The sequence below is a fragment of the Anopheles coluzzii genome, chromosome 2 (genome assembly GCF_943734685.1).
Source record: "Anopheles coluzzii chromosome 2, AcolN3, whole genome shotgun sequence".
Lineage (NCBI taxonomy): Eukaryota > Metazoa > Arthropoda > Insecta > Diptera > Culicidae > Anopheles > Anopheles coluzzii.
The window spans coordinates 86,049,791-86,064,724 of NC_064670.1; positions in this window are offsets into that span (position 1 = coordinate 86,049,791).

Below are 14,934 nucleotides of genomic sequence, written 5' to 3' on the forward strand. Positions count from 1 at the left end.
ATGGAAATCAAACCTCATTTTGAATACCACATGTTCATCGAAATGGTATGGACACAGATTTGTGGATGTGGATGATTGTATGTTTTCGCTTTTTCTAAACATGCGAAAATCCGTTCGATGTCTGCCGGGATACCAAGCGCACCGTGTTGCTAGTAGGATCAAAGTAGCTTACCCAGCGAACACATTTTGTCGGTCGTCAATTGGAAGCTATCGCTATCCATCTTGGTATCGCTTTCGTCAGCTGTCCCATGCGGTACTGCTGCCATCGGCATGGTACACATGCTTGCTGAAGTTCTAATTAAACATCTCGATGCTCTTTTGACCATCAGCCATCAACGGTGGCACCGAACCATCACATTAGTAGTGTGAATGGACATTTGATCTACGATGGATCCCACGGGACGGGTAAGCGAGAACTCAATTAAAAGCACCAGCTCCTTCTTATGGCACTTTCAAAGGCAGCCGGATGATCTGACCGATTTCTAATCATGCACCCAACTTCCGTCTATGTGCTGACAAAGGAACATTGAAGCAAATTACCGGAAGTGCTTTGAATGGAATCGATTGTGTTAAACGGTTTTCCAATTTGAATTAAGTTCTTCGATGCAAAGCGTCAGCCAGGAGCAAACGAATTCAATACATTGCATAGGGGGAGGGGCAAGAAAGATCAAAGCATTTTTGTTTCTCTCCTCACCAAACTTGTCATCTGTCAACGACATTTGGATTCATTGTAAGTACAGTGTTTTTATTTAATTTTAATAATTTTTTATTCAAGAAGAACGGGCCAAAAGGCCGTATTGCTTTAAGCAAGGGGTTTATGTACATAAGTTTTTGTTGTTGTTTTTTCCCTAAAAAATATAGAAAGGGAAAGAGAGAGGTGCGAAAGCGAGAGAGACAGCGAGGAGGTCTCTTCCAAGGTGATATACGTTACTGTATTTGACCATGTCTAATAATTATAATAATCCATTCAACAAATAAGGCTTGTACAAGCTTCCAAATACGTGGTCCAGTCTAGTTTTACGTAAGTTCTACTTTTAATCACCCTCGGAAGTCACTACTTCCGGCTCCTAAACGCATAACAGCTAGGCACGTGTGCATATGCTAATAGACTTGTACTGTAAATACCTCCATTGGGAAAATTTGGTTGCACGCATGTCACGGTCCCTTGGTGGTGTCATTCACTAGCCGCCCGTATAATTGCTGCAATATCATGGTGAATTTACTTCAAATTAAACGACGGCTTTTGTTCGTCGCCTGGCACCGGTTCCTGGTTGAAGAATATCGGGGCTTAATTTGGGTTTGCCCGGACCGGGTAGCCAATCAGGTGCGGTTTGCTTAGGACACCGTCCATGTGTACGGTTACCTTGGCGTACATGCATAAATGTAAAGCTAAACCTCATCGTCGTATATGTGTGTTACGATCGGTCGATGTTGTTGTGTAACATAAATTGCAAACTTTTTGGTTGCCCGCGTCTGCCCGAGTATCAGCGGCCAGCGGCTGCGCTTACATCGGTACGATGGGGGCAGGAGTTTCCCTGCTTTCGAGCCGAAATATTAGAAACGATTAGAGCAGTTCCGGAGCAGTCGCTGTGTCGTTTATAAAGGACACGTTTCTCTTTGAATGGTTGGTACGTGCATACAGCGTCCATTAGGTGAAATCCGTTTCATTCCCTGCTAAATCAATCCCATAGCATTTGCGAGTGCCACTAGAGGGGTATTGGAATTGGCTGTATGAGAGGCCGTTCTGGTGGAACGTGTGTGAAGTTTTACCCTGGCTGTAGGCCAACGTTATCGTAGGTTTGTTTTGCATTGATATGCAAATAAACTGAACTGTTACAGCACCCGCAACAACTTCATACAAGAGTTGAGTATACGTTCACGTTTAAAACAAACTTTATCGACTTTTGCAAACTGTTTTGTATAATATAAGTCATTTTTGTTTAAAAGTTGGCTACATATTTGAGGTTGTTTCAATTTGCATTAAAATATAGCGTTGTAATCTTTGTAGGATGAGTGTGACTAGGGTGGAGAAGCAGGGACTCTTATTGAATAAAAATCATAATTTATAATTTAAACGAAAGTAAAACAGATCATGCGTAAAATGTTCCAGGTGGTCCGATATCACACGTGCAGCAAACCACCTATCCACACCTATACAAGTGAATGTGAGGTTTGCGTACGTACCGTTCTAAGGTCAGTACCATTACAACTCGAGCATTCGCTGTAGTGTATTTGTTTGAAGTTAAATATTTAACGATGAGGTTTTCCGCAAAAACCAAATCAGCATCCAGTGCTTGTAAGAGACACCACATTCGCTAGATTGGAAGGCATTGCGTATGGTAAATGATGAAGTAGAAGGGTTCATAATATTTACAACAAAACTCGTTGCGCCCGTTTCATTCAAATTCAAACACATCAAGCATGGTGCGGTGCTGCCACGAAAACGGATGTGTTGATGTAAATGCTTTTGAAGTGTACTGCATCTCTTGATGGCAAAATAATTGTACTGTAAATCAATGCAATACCAGCACAGTGATTATACTAGCGCGGCACCAGTATTGGATAGGTTGGTTCCATTTTTGTTGTTCTCCTTCCTACCGTGACCTTAATGATCGCCATTCTGTAACAAATGGCGATACAAACGCCTTTATGAATCGAGAACAATTCATGACGATACCTGCAGCAATCATCAAACTGAACGGTCTTATAAAATATGTGCACAAATTAAATCAATATTACTGCGACGATAAAATTTTAAATTGCATTAATATGTGCGCCACCGTGCTGGTGCGTGCGGAACCGAGCAAACCATACAACACACACACACATACACACCAACAAATACTGTTTCATCCCTTTCCTGTGACCTTCACCATGTGGCATATTTTCCGATACGCTCAGCTCAAGGCGGCCAATTGTGTGTGTGTGTGTGTTTTTTTTTTTGGTTTGTTATTGTGTTGCTGTACTTTTGTTGCTGTTGCTTCAGTCGCCATCTGTTTTACCTCTGAAACGTTTTACCTCTACGTTTGGTACGATCTCGTCCGAGGCGCATGAATTGTATAAACTGCATCCGAAATTGGCACCACAGAAGCGATGGCGAGTACGGCCCCTTCCGGAAAATAAAATACAGAACATGAAAGTGCAACAAAAACCCACAAGTTAAACGATGGAAGTACAGAGCAGAGGACAAAAAGAGGTGCGAAAGAGTAAGCAAGAGAGATCTAAAAAAACGCTTCCATTTGCTTGCATAAAAACCAACTCCCCGATATGGATAAACGAAGACTACACGTAAAAAACGTCCGAAATATGTTGCGAAATGTGGCCGAGAGCTTTCGGGACTGTAGGCAGGAAAACGCAAGGCCATAAATTTGGTTCATGAAAAGTGAAGCGATACATTGTGTGTTTCATAAATTAAATTGAAACATAAAATATGCAATGATAGACGGAACGCTCAACCGTTCTGCCCAGCGCGGTGCGACGAGTGGCCGGTCCCCGGAACGGAAGCGGTCGCTTTGTTAGTTCGCTCGCGCTTCCGCCGAAGGTGCCGCAGTGTAACAATTTTGTTTTATTAGGTTCCTTGGGTGGGTTGTGTTTTTGGACGTTCCGGGGGAGTTTTTTTTGTTTTCTTACTCAGCACTTGTATGGTGCTAGTTTGCTCTAAGTGGAATGGAAAACGGTATGTTTCGACTGGAAAGTCTGTTTGTAATGAGTTATAGACAAATCAAACACATGGTACCAGTTTATATTGATATTCGATAAAAATGAAGGTTTAAATGGATATGAAACTAACGGTTTTTTTTTACGATTTTGTGGTGAAATGAACAAATACGACATAGAAAAATGAAGGTATATTTGCATCGGCATGTGGTTACTTGTATAAATTGCAATAAATAAATCATAAAATTCCGTTTCTCTATTTACGGACAGTTCTCGCAGTAGTTTTAGCGAATGCAAACATAATCCAACAAAGCATTGACCGTATAGCAAAGTCGCTGAAAAATGGATACAAAAACTATCATTGATGCTAAACCAAAACACCGTTATGGAGTAATAAACAAACAGACCATTATCTATAAAAGAGCTTATACTGATAACTATTACGCAACCGAAAAATAGCTATTATTTATTAAACATTGTTGTGTACACATAGTTGGCGCGTATGGTCCATTTAATTATTTACTGAAAGTAAAAGATAAAGATATAATTGCTTAACAAACTGCAGGTGCACTCAACTTTTTTGCATTCATTTACTAATATCTTAACCAGTTTTCAAGTTAGACTTAAAGTTTTGATGCTATTCCAACTTTTTTAGCACCGATTTGGTTTCTAAAGAGCAAGATTTTCATAATTCTTCAGTCATTTTTGGTCAAAATGTAAAAAAGACACTTTAACTCGAAGTCAAACAATTTATGGTACACCTATGATTAAATGGATAAAACCGCTACCGTTGAGGCCATACTTAAGTTTTCTTGAGCAGTGGAATGCTCTTGGCCTTCTCAGGCTACGTGTAAGCCAAAGGACGAGGCTGGTTAAACATATTACATTTTATCGATAGTATAAATTATGAAAATCATGAAAATTATACGCAGTTATACCATCAACTTATTGAGCAATTTGTAGTAGTTAGATGCAGTGGCAGATTAAGTGTATCGGGGGCCCTAGGCGATAAGACGAGTTGATGCCCCTGTAAATGGTAACTGATGACCGGGAGGAGGGGGTACTGGCACACAGCTGTTGCCGGCAAGGGGGAGAGGGGGGGGGGGGGGGTGCAAATGGTTCTCCAACCACGGGGCCCCAACGACCATCTTTCCGGGGGCCCTTGTCGCTAATACTCTGTCCACTTGTAGACATTCGCCATACTACAGACTAGAGATCTTCGGGGCCCCTAAATCGGCGGGGCCCCAGGCGACCACCTAGTCCGTTAGATTCACCGCTGGTTAGATGACTCCCCTAAAATACTTATCAAAATACAGAGTTTGATATAATAAATGAATTAAAAACTTTTACTTCATCTATTTGCAATATTTTCCTAAATGAAATGTAAAATATAGAGCGAATTTGGGTATTTCCATACATTGGTAATATGAAAATAGTTTAAGAAAGTAAAACAATGAAAAATTTCATACAATGCAGAGAACTAATTATTGAAATGCGTTAGATTAGTATGTGTTACGTATTGTTACAATCGATCAGATTGGATGATACGGTTTTTCAATTTAGAGATATAGTCGCAAAACTCTAATTTTCTATTTTTTTGCAAAGTAATTCAAATTAAAGAAATAATGAGGAAAAAATATCATTAATAGCTATAGACATATCTGCAGTGGTAGAAACAGCTTATATTACCAACAACAACAATACATTTAAAAAAACATATTTCATATAACCCTGCGAAAGTGGGACCCTCTCATCAAACACTTCTCAATGTCATCCCTGTGAACCATCGCCTAACTGATCGAATACTGTTTGAAGTTTTGATTGTTTTCCAGTAAATCCATATGTCACAAGCCCTGCGTGTGTGGCATTTACTTTGACATGGATGCCCTTTGACGAATTGCGACCTTTACATCCTTGGCTTGATTTTGGAAGAGAAAAAGAAAGCCCTATAATCTGTCCGATATATTGGTGTCATATGGCGTCACAAAAAGCGCTACGCACGGTCTCAATCGGTACTCGGTTCTAGAATGTCCTTGGTCGTTGTCGTCGCCATCATATTTGTCCTTACGACCGTTGTCGTCTTTGGACGCTCCGTCTGAATGGACGGAACACAAATATTGGGCTAGGGTTGGCAAAAAGGTCCTTACTTCGCACAGAGTGTAGGATAGTTCTAACGATGTGCTAGCAGAACGGTACGGGCAACTTGATTCGCTCTTCAAAGCTTCGATCGAAATGGAAAGCACTTAAGCTGATGAAGTGTGCACAAACGGTCTAAGCTGATGAAGTGTGGCTACGAGATTTTGGGATTGTTTTCTTTTTCCTCCTCACAGTGGAGCGAAGAATAAATTGGTTGAGTTTTCTTCAGGACAATTCTTTAATGTGGCGATTGCGACGATCCTTACGGCGGAAGACGTTGTCAGTGGGCAAACAGAAACCTCCAAAATGATGTACCGAACGGCTGGCGAATGTGCACGTACCACCAATAAATCATCGGTACACAGTAGCGCGGGACCGGAAGTAACACGACATGAAAGTAGCGCCGCCGAGAGCCTTCTACGACATCCACAAAATGATCATAATTGGATGGGAGATTAAATGGAATACGGACGAAATTGTATTTCACGAAGCCTTCCGCCTTGTTATGCGTTGGCGGTTGTACACGGTTACACGACTGTCCGCTGGGGGTTTCGTTATTCTCGGGGTATTTTTTTATGTCCTGTCTTCCCTTAAGGTGTACCTGTTTGAAAGTCAAACAAGGTAGAACGCGTAATTTCTACTGACGGAATGTAATCAACGACCAACGCCGTAACTCTTCACAGAACGCATTCCGGTTAGTACAAAGGGTGGTAGAAAACCAGCCGCTCAAGATGCAGTGATTTATGAATTACAATTGCGTACCAGAGGTAGGACCGGGTGCCTGTCGACCAGGATTGCCATATGCAAATAGGTTGCAGTGTTCGTGTTGGTAGGTTCAGCAAGACACGTTTCAGAGAGTATGTCCTGTGGGTTTTCAAGGTATGGTACATGATGGTTCATAGAAGGTTCATAGAACAAGCACAATGGGGTTACTCTTCACCCGTGCCTTAGTGCGAGTGTAACAATGGTGACTGTAGCTAAATAGGATTAGCATAAATGATTTCATTAGTTTTTTCAACATAAGTTAAAGCAAGGAATCAATGGAGATTTCGATTTACAAATGTCCGTATCGGCTTACTGCTCTTCTAATCCATCTCTTTTTTCTGCTTGTTTTTAATTATTATAATCGTTTTACTTTGTTCACCATATGACTAATAATAACGCTTCCACAGAAATAAAAAATATGCAGTCGGCAGAAAGCTGAGATATATATGCGTATTACAAATGTTTCTGGAAAAACATGATAATCTACATCATTATTTACTCCATAATGACCCAGAAAATAGTGTAATCATGTAATATTTGAAATGGAATGTAGATAATCATGTAATGCAAAAAGTAATTAAAAAATAAGAAAAATAAAGAAAATAAGGAATATTTTTAATTTTTAATTTATTGGAAAAGTTTCATAGAAAGTTATTAGACAGCATAGAAAGAGGGACGAATGCAAAAAAGGAAACAACAGCTGATCTACTATTATTTAAATGTGCTGGATATGTTACAATAAATTACGTTCATCTCTTCAAGTTTTTGTGTGAGTGTAAGGAAGCAAAAGTTGAATGCGAATAAACTCGGCAGACAGCGAGGTTATCATACAGCTCCTATCATACGGGATGTCATAGTAATGGTTCTTGGATTTTAATGATTTCTAGATTTTTATGCCACTCTTATGGATAATGAGTAATGATTCTAAACATGTTTAGTTTAAACAAAACGGTAAAATGAATTTAAAATAGATACAGTTTATTAGAAGGGATTTTATAACTTGAATTTCATACATTAGCTTCCTAGACGTAACTTGCCCTTCTGTTTTAAGTGTAGTAGTTTAGTAAGAGAAAGTTCTCGCTTAAGGCCCAGCAACATTTTAAATGATAGAACACGTTGAACACTTGTTGCATAAAATATGTATAAAAAATATAAATAGTTACAGGGTATCGCACGATTAATTGGTCGGTTCACATAATTGTTTCTTTGTATCCCATGTTATTGTTATTCTTTGTTGTTTGTTATTCTTTGTATCCCATAGATATTTGGATCGTTTCCATAATTTATTGAAATTGTTTGATTGGATTTCAATGCAATTGAACCCAAAAAATCTGGGAAAGACTCATACAATCATGGGAACACACCAAAAAAATTAAATTAAAGGAACCAACCAATAAATCGTGGGAACCTGTATTAAAATTAAAAAAAGCGTGCATAACTAATTGAACTATTCGAATCTGACACAATATTGAAATTAATTTCATCATTATTTTTTATTATATGGTTATAAATCTTCATTTTAAAACATATTATAACTATCAACGCCATGATTGATACGTTTCCATAACTACCTTCTTCTTCTTCTTCTTTGGCTCAACAACCGATGTCGGTCAAGGCCTGCCTGTACCCACCCACTTGTGGGCTTGGCTTTCAGTGACTAATTGATTCCATAACTACCTACAAGCGCTAATTATCATTTTATCATTTTAACAAATTAATGAACATGGTAATACAAACCCTTTTCGATACCGAAGGTTCCGCGAATGCATCGGAAACCGTTAGTGTTATTATTACTAAACTCTCTCTCCTAGTACGGTTCGAAGCCGTCCGGAACATCACCATTAACCAGTTTACGGCGGGAAAGGAAACTTTATCATTCCGCTAAGGTTACTCGCTGAGTTCGAAATAATGTGTACAACCACCGATCGGTTCTGCAATGGAAATACCTTGCATCAGGTACCGCCTATAAGCCGGTAAGACTGCTCTAAAAAATACCCCTGGAAGGAAGTAATTTATTCCGCATTTTGTGTGCGCTCGAATGCGTTCTTCTTCTGCCAGTTTTATAATCAGTGCTTTTCTGTTGTCCTTAATGGTTAACGGCCCAGTGTCTTGCGGGTGGTCAACTGTGGAAGACTCGTTTAGGTCCGATGTAAAGGACATGATAGAAAAGAACATAAAAACATAGCATAAACATTTTGCTACCTTCGTGTGTTTACTTATGCACAGAAAAGCACGCTTCACCTGTCGCCACGCTTAGGGAAGGAATTTATTTTACAAGTAAATGAACAACTAGCACTACCACCAGCAAAGCCAACATGAAAGCGGATTGCAAATGTTGTTCTTCGGGGGTTTGCCTTCTTCTTCCTCGTGATGTCCTATACTGTAGCGTCGATTGTGTACGATGGTCAACAAAATGGAAAGAGAGCTCGTAGAGTTTCTAGTCTCAAGAGGATTTCCTGGGTTTACCAGCAACTTCAACCAGTGACAAGAATTTACTATTCCCATTGGCTTCCCGCACAATAACAAAGGCCAGCTTAATGTTTTCATAAGTTAACATGTCACTTATTGTCGTAGCAAGGGGTCTCTTTAAAATGGTCAGTTTTTGTTCGACTGTCCCCGCAACATCATTACGTAACAACATTAGTGCAATAAGTTTATCTTCAAATTTTCCAACATACTTTTTTTACAGAAGCAAGCACTGAGCAACGCTCAAACATCACACTCTACGTGAGCACGGTTGAAAGATAGTGGAAATGGATGGTTTTGCAGTTAAAGCAAATTCTAGCCTCTTTTTGACGTGCAACCAGCTGCGGTGGTTCCCTGTCGGTGGTTGATTTATGGCAAAATGCGTCGTAGCGTGCAAAGAACACAACGCTGGGAGGACGACGGGCACGATAAAATGAAGCAAACCATGTGTAGCCTACGAGCCACCGTGGAGCGTTGTAATGATGCACGACGGTGTCACAAGCCATGGGGGTCTGTAGAACACAATGAAAAATTATACTTTAACACGAATTAGCGTACAATAGTATCCCGCAAGGTTTTGAAATAAAAAGAAAATATAGCACAGCGTCTGTTGTTCAATTATAGGAAATAATTTACGATCAATGACAAACGAGTACGAAACTAATAGTGTAGTATATCATGGCATGGTAAAGATCGTTAGTAATTAAAAATGTCTTTCGAAATAATGTAGCATGGTCGTTTCTTTTAAACTAAAGCAAAATAAAGGAACATATAATTTTTAAAGTTTTAGTTAAAAACACATGTTACACATGTTAAAAACATAAACAATTTTTTTTTAATGAGAAACATACTTAATCCTTACTTGTGCGTTATTTCTTTCAAAGAATTACATCAAAGCGTTGTTAAACATCAACATGAATCATTGCAACGTTTAAATATAGTGCCAACAACAAGTTGCTCACCACATTTACGCTTCATTTTCTGAAGCATCAATTTCACTCGACTGTGTATGTGAGCTTTTGATGACACAACCCTATTGACTGTATTACGTATTCTACGAATATGCCATATCTTTTCATGATTCATGTTCCGAGCATCAGAGCATAGAATTAACTTAAAGCATAGAAGTGAACATATATAGCTAGTGTAGAATATTCTAAGTATAGTATATAGAAATATACTATGTATAGTAAAAAAAAATATATATATAGTAGTATAGAAATATTCAAGTGTATTATATCCATTTCCTGTTTGCATTTTTATTACCGTTTATAATTTTGCTTCATTCCAAGAGTTTATTAAAGGCTGACGATGATCATTAAATAGGATAAAAAGGATGTTTTGCAGAAGAAACGTTTTAGATGCATACCGTAATGAATAAATGCCTGCATTATTTTAATCAAATTTAAATCGCGCTGTTCATGTTGACTCACTGACCAAACTACATCTATATCGAGGTTACCCATTGGAGTCTACAGCTCGACATTAAAAAAACTCAATATTGCAATAGTTCCTAAGGGGTATAAATTCCGCAATGAGTTGATGACAAAGCATAAATGACTCTTTCAGAAGGTAGATGCGTGGCAGCTACACTGATGGAAGGAAAAGGATTATAAGCGAAAGCGAATCCAGTACATAAAGCGGTACGCAAATGAGTACGAAATGAAGCAACGGGCATGAAAATAGATTTGTAGAAAAAGGATGCAATGGTTAAAGTATTTGTAGGATAGAAGAAGTTACAGCCTTTTCTTACACAGTGTAAGAACATAGCGAAACGTTGAAGGACAGTTTGTTTTGTTCTCCAGAAATACCAGTTCCTTTTCGCTGAAAGATTTGCTGTTGACGGTATCACGCACCGTGGGCGGGTTTGTGTTGCTATTAACCATGGCTCGATTTAACATGGTAGTAAATATGCTATAACGAGACACAGGACAAGCCATTTTTCCCAATTTGCAGCTCCCGCTGGCAATGGCCCTGTTGCTTTCTCGTTTATCATAATTGCCGTGGGTGCAGCATTGCGTTACACGTGACATGATTCTACTCTCATTGTGCGATGTTTACAGAATGTTTTCGTTAGTGATATTTCTCAGAACGCAATATTCATCGATGACAAATACCGATGTCCTTTGTTACGGCGTGTTTGGTTTCTTCGTATACATAGTAAATGGTCATGGTAGTTTTCATATTTTTATTGTTTTATGATAATTTTTTAACATTAAGCACACTTTTCTTCCGAAAATATAATAATAACAATAGCTAGTAATAGTTCCACTGCCGCCATTTAAAAGGATCATTCTTGTTATACTAAATGCTCATTTGTTCAAAATTATTTTCCATACGATTTTACACGAGAAATCGCCAAAATTGGTCATTTAGCGTACTGAAGAAAGACTATTTATTATCTTTTTTTTTCACTGATTTGTATACATTCTTTAAGGAATCATTTTTAATGTATATTTTAGAACAGTCTACGATTTAGCATCGTATTAATAGCAGTCATATTCAAAAGAGGTAGAACATCACCATCATGCGTCATTTTGCATTTGTTTGCAGTTTTTCTTTTCTGTAAATCATGTGATTTGCTATTAGACTTTACCAGTGCAAAGTCATCTTTGTCTGGCCCTGCCGAGTATTACATTCCACCGAAAGTTCAACAGTCGAGAATTGAGCCAGAATGCGCTAGCTAGACCGGTAACAGCAGCGATAATTGAATCATACCTAGACACGTGCTTCCTTTCCACACGCAACCGCCGCCAGTTGCGTTACTAATGTAATGGGTGTCGCGCAGCGTAAGCACCGCGCCGTAGCTGTGAAGGAGAAAGCACGGTACATAATTAAGGACGGTCGGATGTGACGTGCAGCGTAATGACTGAAATCAATTAGATTAGATTATTCCTGCAGCGGCAAGCACAAAGTTATGGCAGCGCGAGGCGAATCGGGATTAGATTAAGACGCTATCACAATTTTCATTAGTGCGCAATGATGCAGGCGAAGCATTAATAGTTCGTTAAATAAAAGTTAAATTGGTAGCACCCGGGGGTAATTACTCACATCGAATTCGTATATGCAACGGTGTGACCCGTTTCGATAAAAAAAGAGAGAAGAAAAAGATTCATCCCATGACACTGGCAGCTTTTACTGTCTTGATTTGCAGCAAAGAATTTCCTCCACGGAAGCTTCCAAATGGTTTCACAAAAAGGAGGAATTTCGCGTTGAGAATGTCTTTGCTGTGCACACTTTCCGGTTCCGGGAATTTTGGAAACCGTTTTTGAGACTTCTCCAACTTGTCAGCGTCAGCTGTTCTCGGTCACGATTTCAACGTTTTGTGCGAGGATCTGAACACATAATCTTACAAGATGAAGCGAAACGGTTGAACAGAGTAACAATCAGTGAGCTTTACTTTTACTTCTGCAAAATGCGCACAGCATTCTACAGCTCTTTTTTTTTAAATTAGCCGTCATCAGCCGACACACCAGCATTCTGAAATGTACATAACTTCTTGGTAAGTGTTCGCCAATACGACAGTATTATCTTATAAGCTTTATACCCTCGTCGACGTTTTACCCGTGAATAATTGAAAAATATTCCCTTGCCTAATGGTGTAATAAAAATGGGCCGTACGCTTTGCACCGTCCACACACTCCTTTTGTGTGGGAAATGTGTAGGAAATGGCTGTACCGATTTGGGACAGAATGTTACAGAGGTCATAACATTCGATTGCTACAATTCGCTACGAATGATTCGGTGCTCGCTAGCTAAACTTTTACCCTACGCTTTCCAAGGATCGCCCAGGGATTTCGGTGTGCCTACCCATCCCGTCGCGCGGATACGCGAATCGGAAGTCGCGTAAAGGGTGCAAAGTTTGCAATCCGCTAAGCGCCCCCACTGCCCGCCAGCCATCCATGTGTCTACCCATGTTCCATTAGAACGCGTTGGTCACGTTGTTTTCGTCACACATGGAAGTGAGCCGCGTATTTTTACGCTGTTTTTGCCACTGAGAGCTTGCTGAAGTGTAGCCTGTATGTGGGGATGTGTTGGTCTCGTTCAACGTAGCAACATTCGGGCACAATCTGTGAAATCGCATGAGCACGCTCGGCTGCTGCCATCAAAAAGCTTTTCCTTCTGTGTGCGATTGGTTGGGTGCGATGTGTTTTTTTATTTGCAACTTTCGCTCTATCGCTATTTTTCCCCCACGGAAAAGCTGGTTCCATTTCGGGTCAAAGATTGATTCATCGTCACATGTCATAAAATGGAATCCTTCGCTTTTCGCCGGGTGACGTAAAATTCAATTTCCAGCGCACTCCCGACCAATACACCACACACAAACACACGGATTTCGTGGAAAAATTGCACCGTTGGGGCGAATCCCGCTACATAAAATGGGATCGCGTTTTGTTATGAAATGCCCCGGATGTCCTAGCATACCCACGACCTATCTGTATGCATGTGTGTGAGTGTGCGTGTGTGTGCACACATGTGGTTCCGTGCTACAAAAAGGAAGGAATATGCTACGGAAATTAAGCGTATCTCAATTCCGTTATATTTCCGATCGAATCCGAAGCATCCTGTGTTTCTCGTGGGACGATCACTGAACGGGCGCGGGCCACCGAGGGACGGAAATGGGAAATGGGAGTTTTGAACTTTGGCTTGGCGAATCAAGTGAACCGTGCCACATTCTTGCCGCAACTGTACGAAATGAAAGGATAAGGTATATCGCTTCGAATAGACGCATGGGATCCCTTTGATTTAGCGAAAACTTATCAAAAACCGATTTCGATCGTACCTGTGAAAAGCCTACTAACTAGGTAACTATTTTTAACGTGTGTTGTTTTGTTACAACCTCCCTTACTGGTAGGGTATAGTTCCAGAGGCAAGAAATTTATGAAAACATGTTTGTGTGGAACATTGATGGAAAATTAGTGTAGCCAGGTGGGTGCTTCAACCTGCAGGTTGATATATTTAGCATAGTTAATTTTGTCTGGGCAACACGAACCTTGGTAGATAGTTTGTTTGGTTGTGACGTACATACAATTTGTTTTAAATATATAGCTAAGTATATTTAAGGCAATATTTCTTAATTTACTTACATATTTAATCATTTTTTCGGCGCTACACCCGCTTAGTGGACTGCAGTAGTGTTTAAAACTGGCCACAGCTTGTGGTCTCTTAATATCGGGGTAGTGATGGGTAAAGTTGGCAAAAATCCGGAGTCGACTCCGATCCGACTCCGATAAATTCGGAATTGACCGGAAGGTGTCCGTGCTGCAATATCCGGAGTCGTCCGGAGTCGTTCGGAGTCGTTTGGAGTCATCGGAGTCGTCCGGAGTCGACCGGAGTAGGAGTCTGCCGGAGTCATTCGGAGCCGTTCGGAGTCGTTCGGAGTCGTCGGAGTCGTTCGGAATCGTCCTGAGTCGCCCGGAGTCGGAGTCGTCCGGAGTCCGACTCCAGACGACTCCGAACGACTCCGGCTCCGGCGACTCCGGACGACTCAGAACGACTCCGACTCTGGGTGGATCTAGAGGCTCCATTTTGCCGGAGTCGGAATCGAACTAACAATAGTCGGAGTCGGATCGGAGTCATGGGTGTGCTCCATACAGCACATCACTAGACCGGTACATTGTCTGTACTCGCTAGTATAATTTCGATTCTCACTAGCCCATCTGGCGGCGGCTGGTGGAAGCTGTTTTTGCTCATCGAAGGAATGGTCGTGGAATCGACTCAAATTTAAGTAGTATTTCATCGTTTTTTTTTCTTCAAAAATGGCTGAAATACTTGCACAACATATTCATCTGTCAATTACAAACCTTTTCCAATCCAGTTTAAGTAACAAAATGATAAAAAAAATCTGAAACGGCTCCAAATTGTTCGACAAAATACTTCGGTCAGTAGCTGCCAGATGCGCTAGTAAAA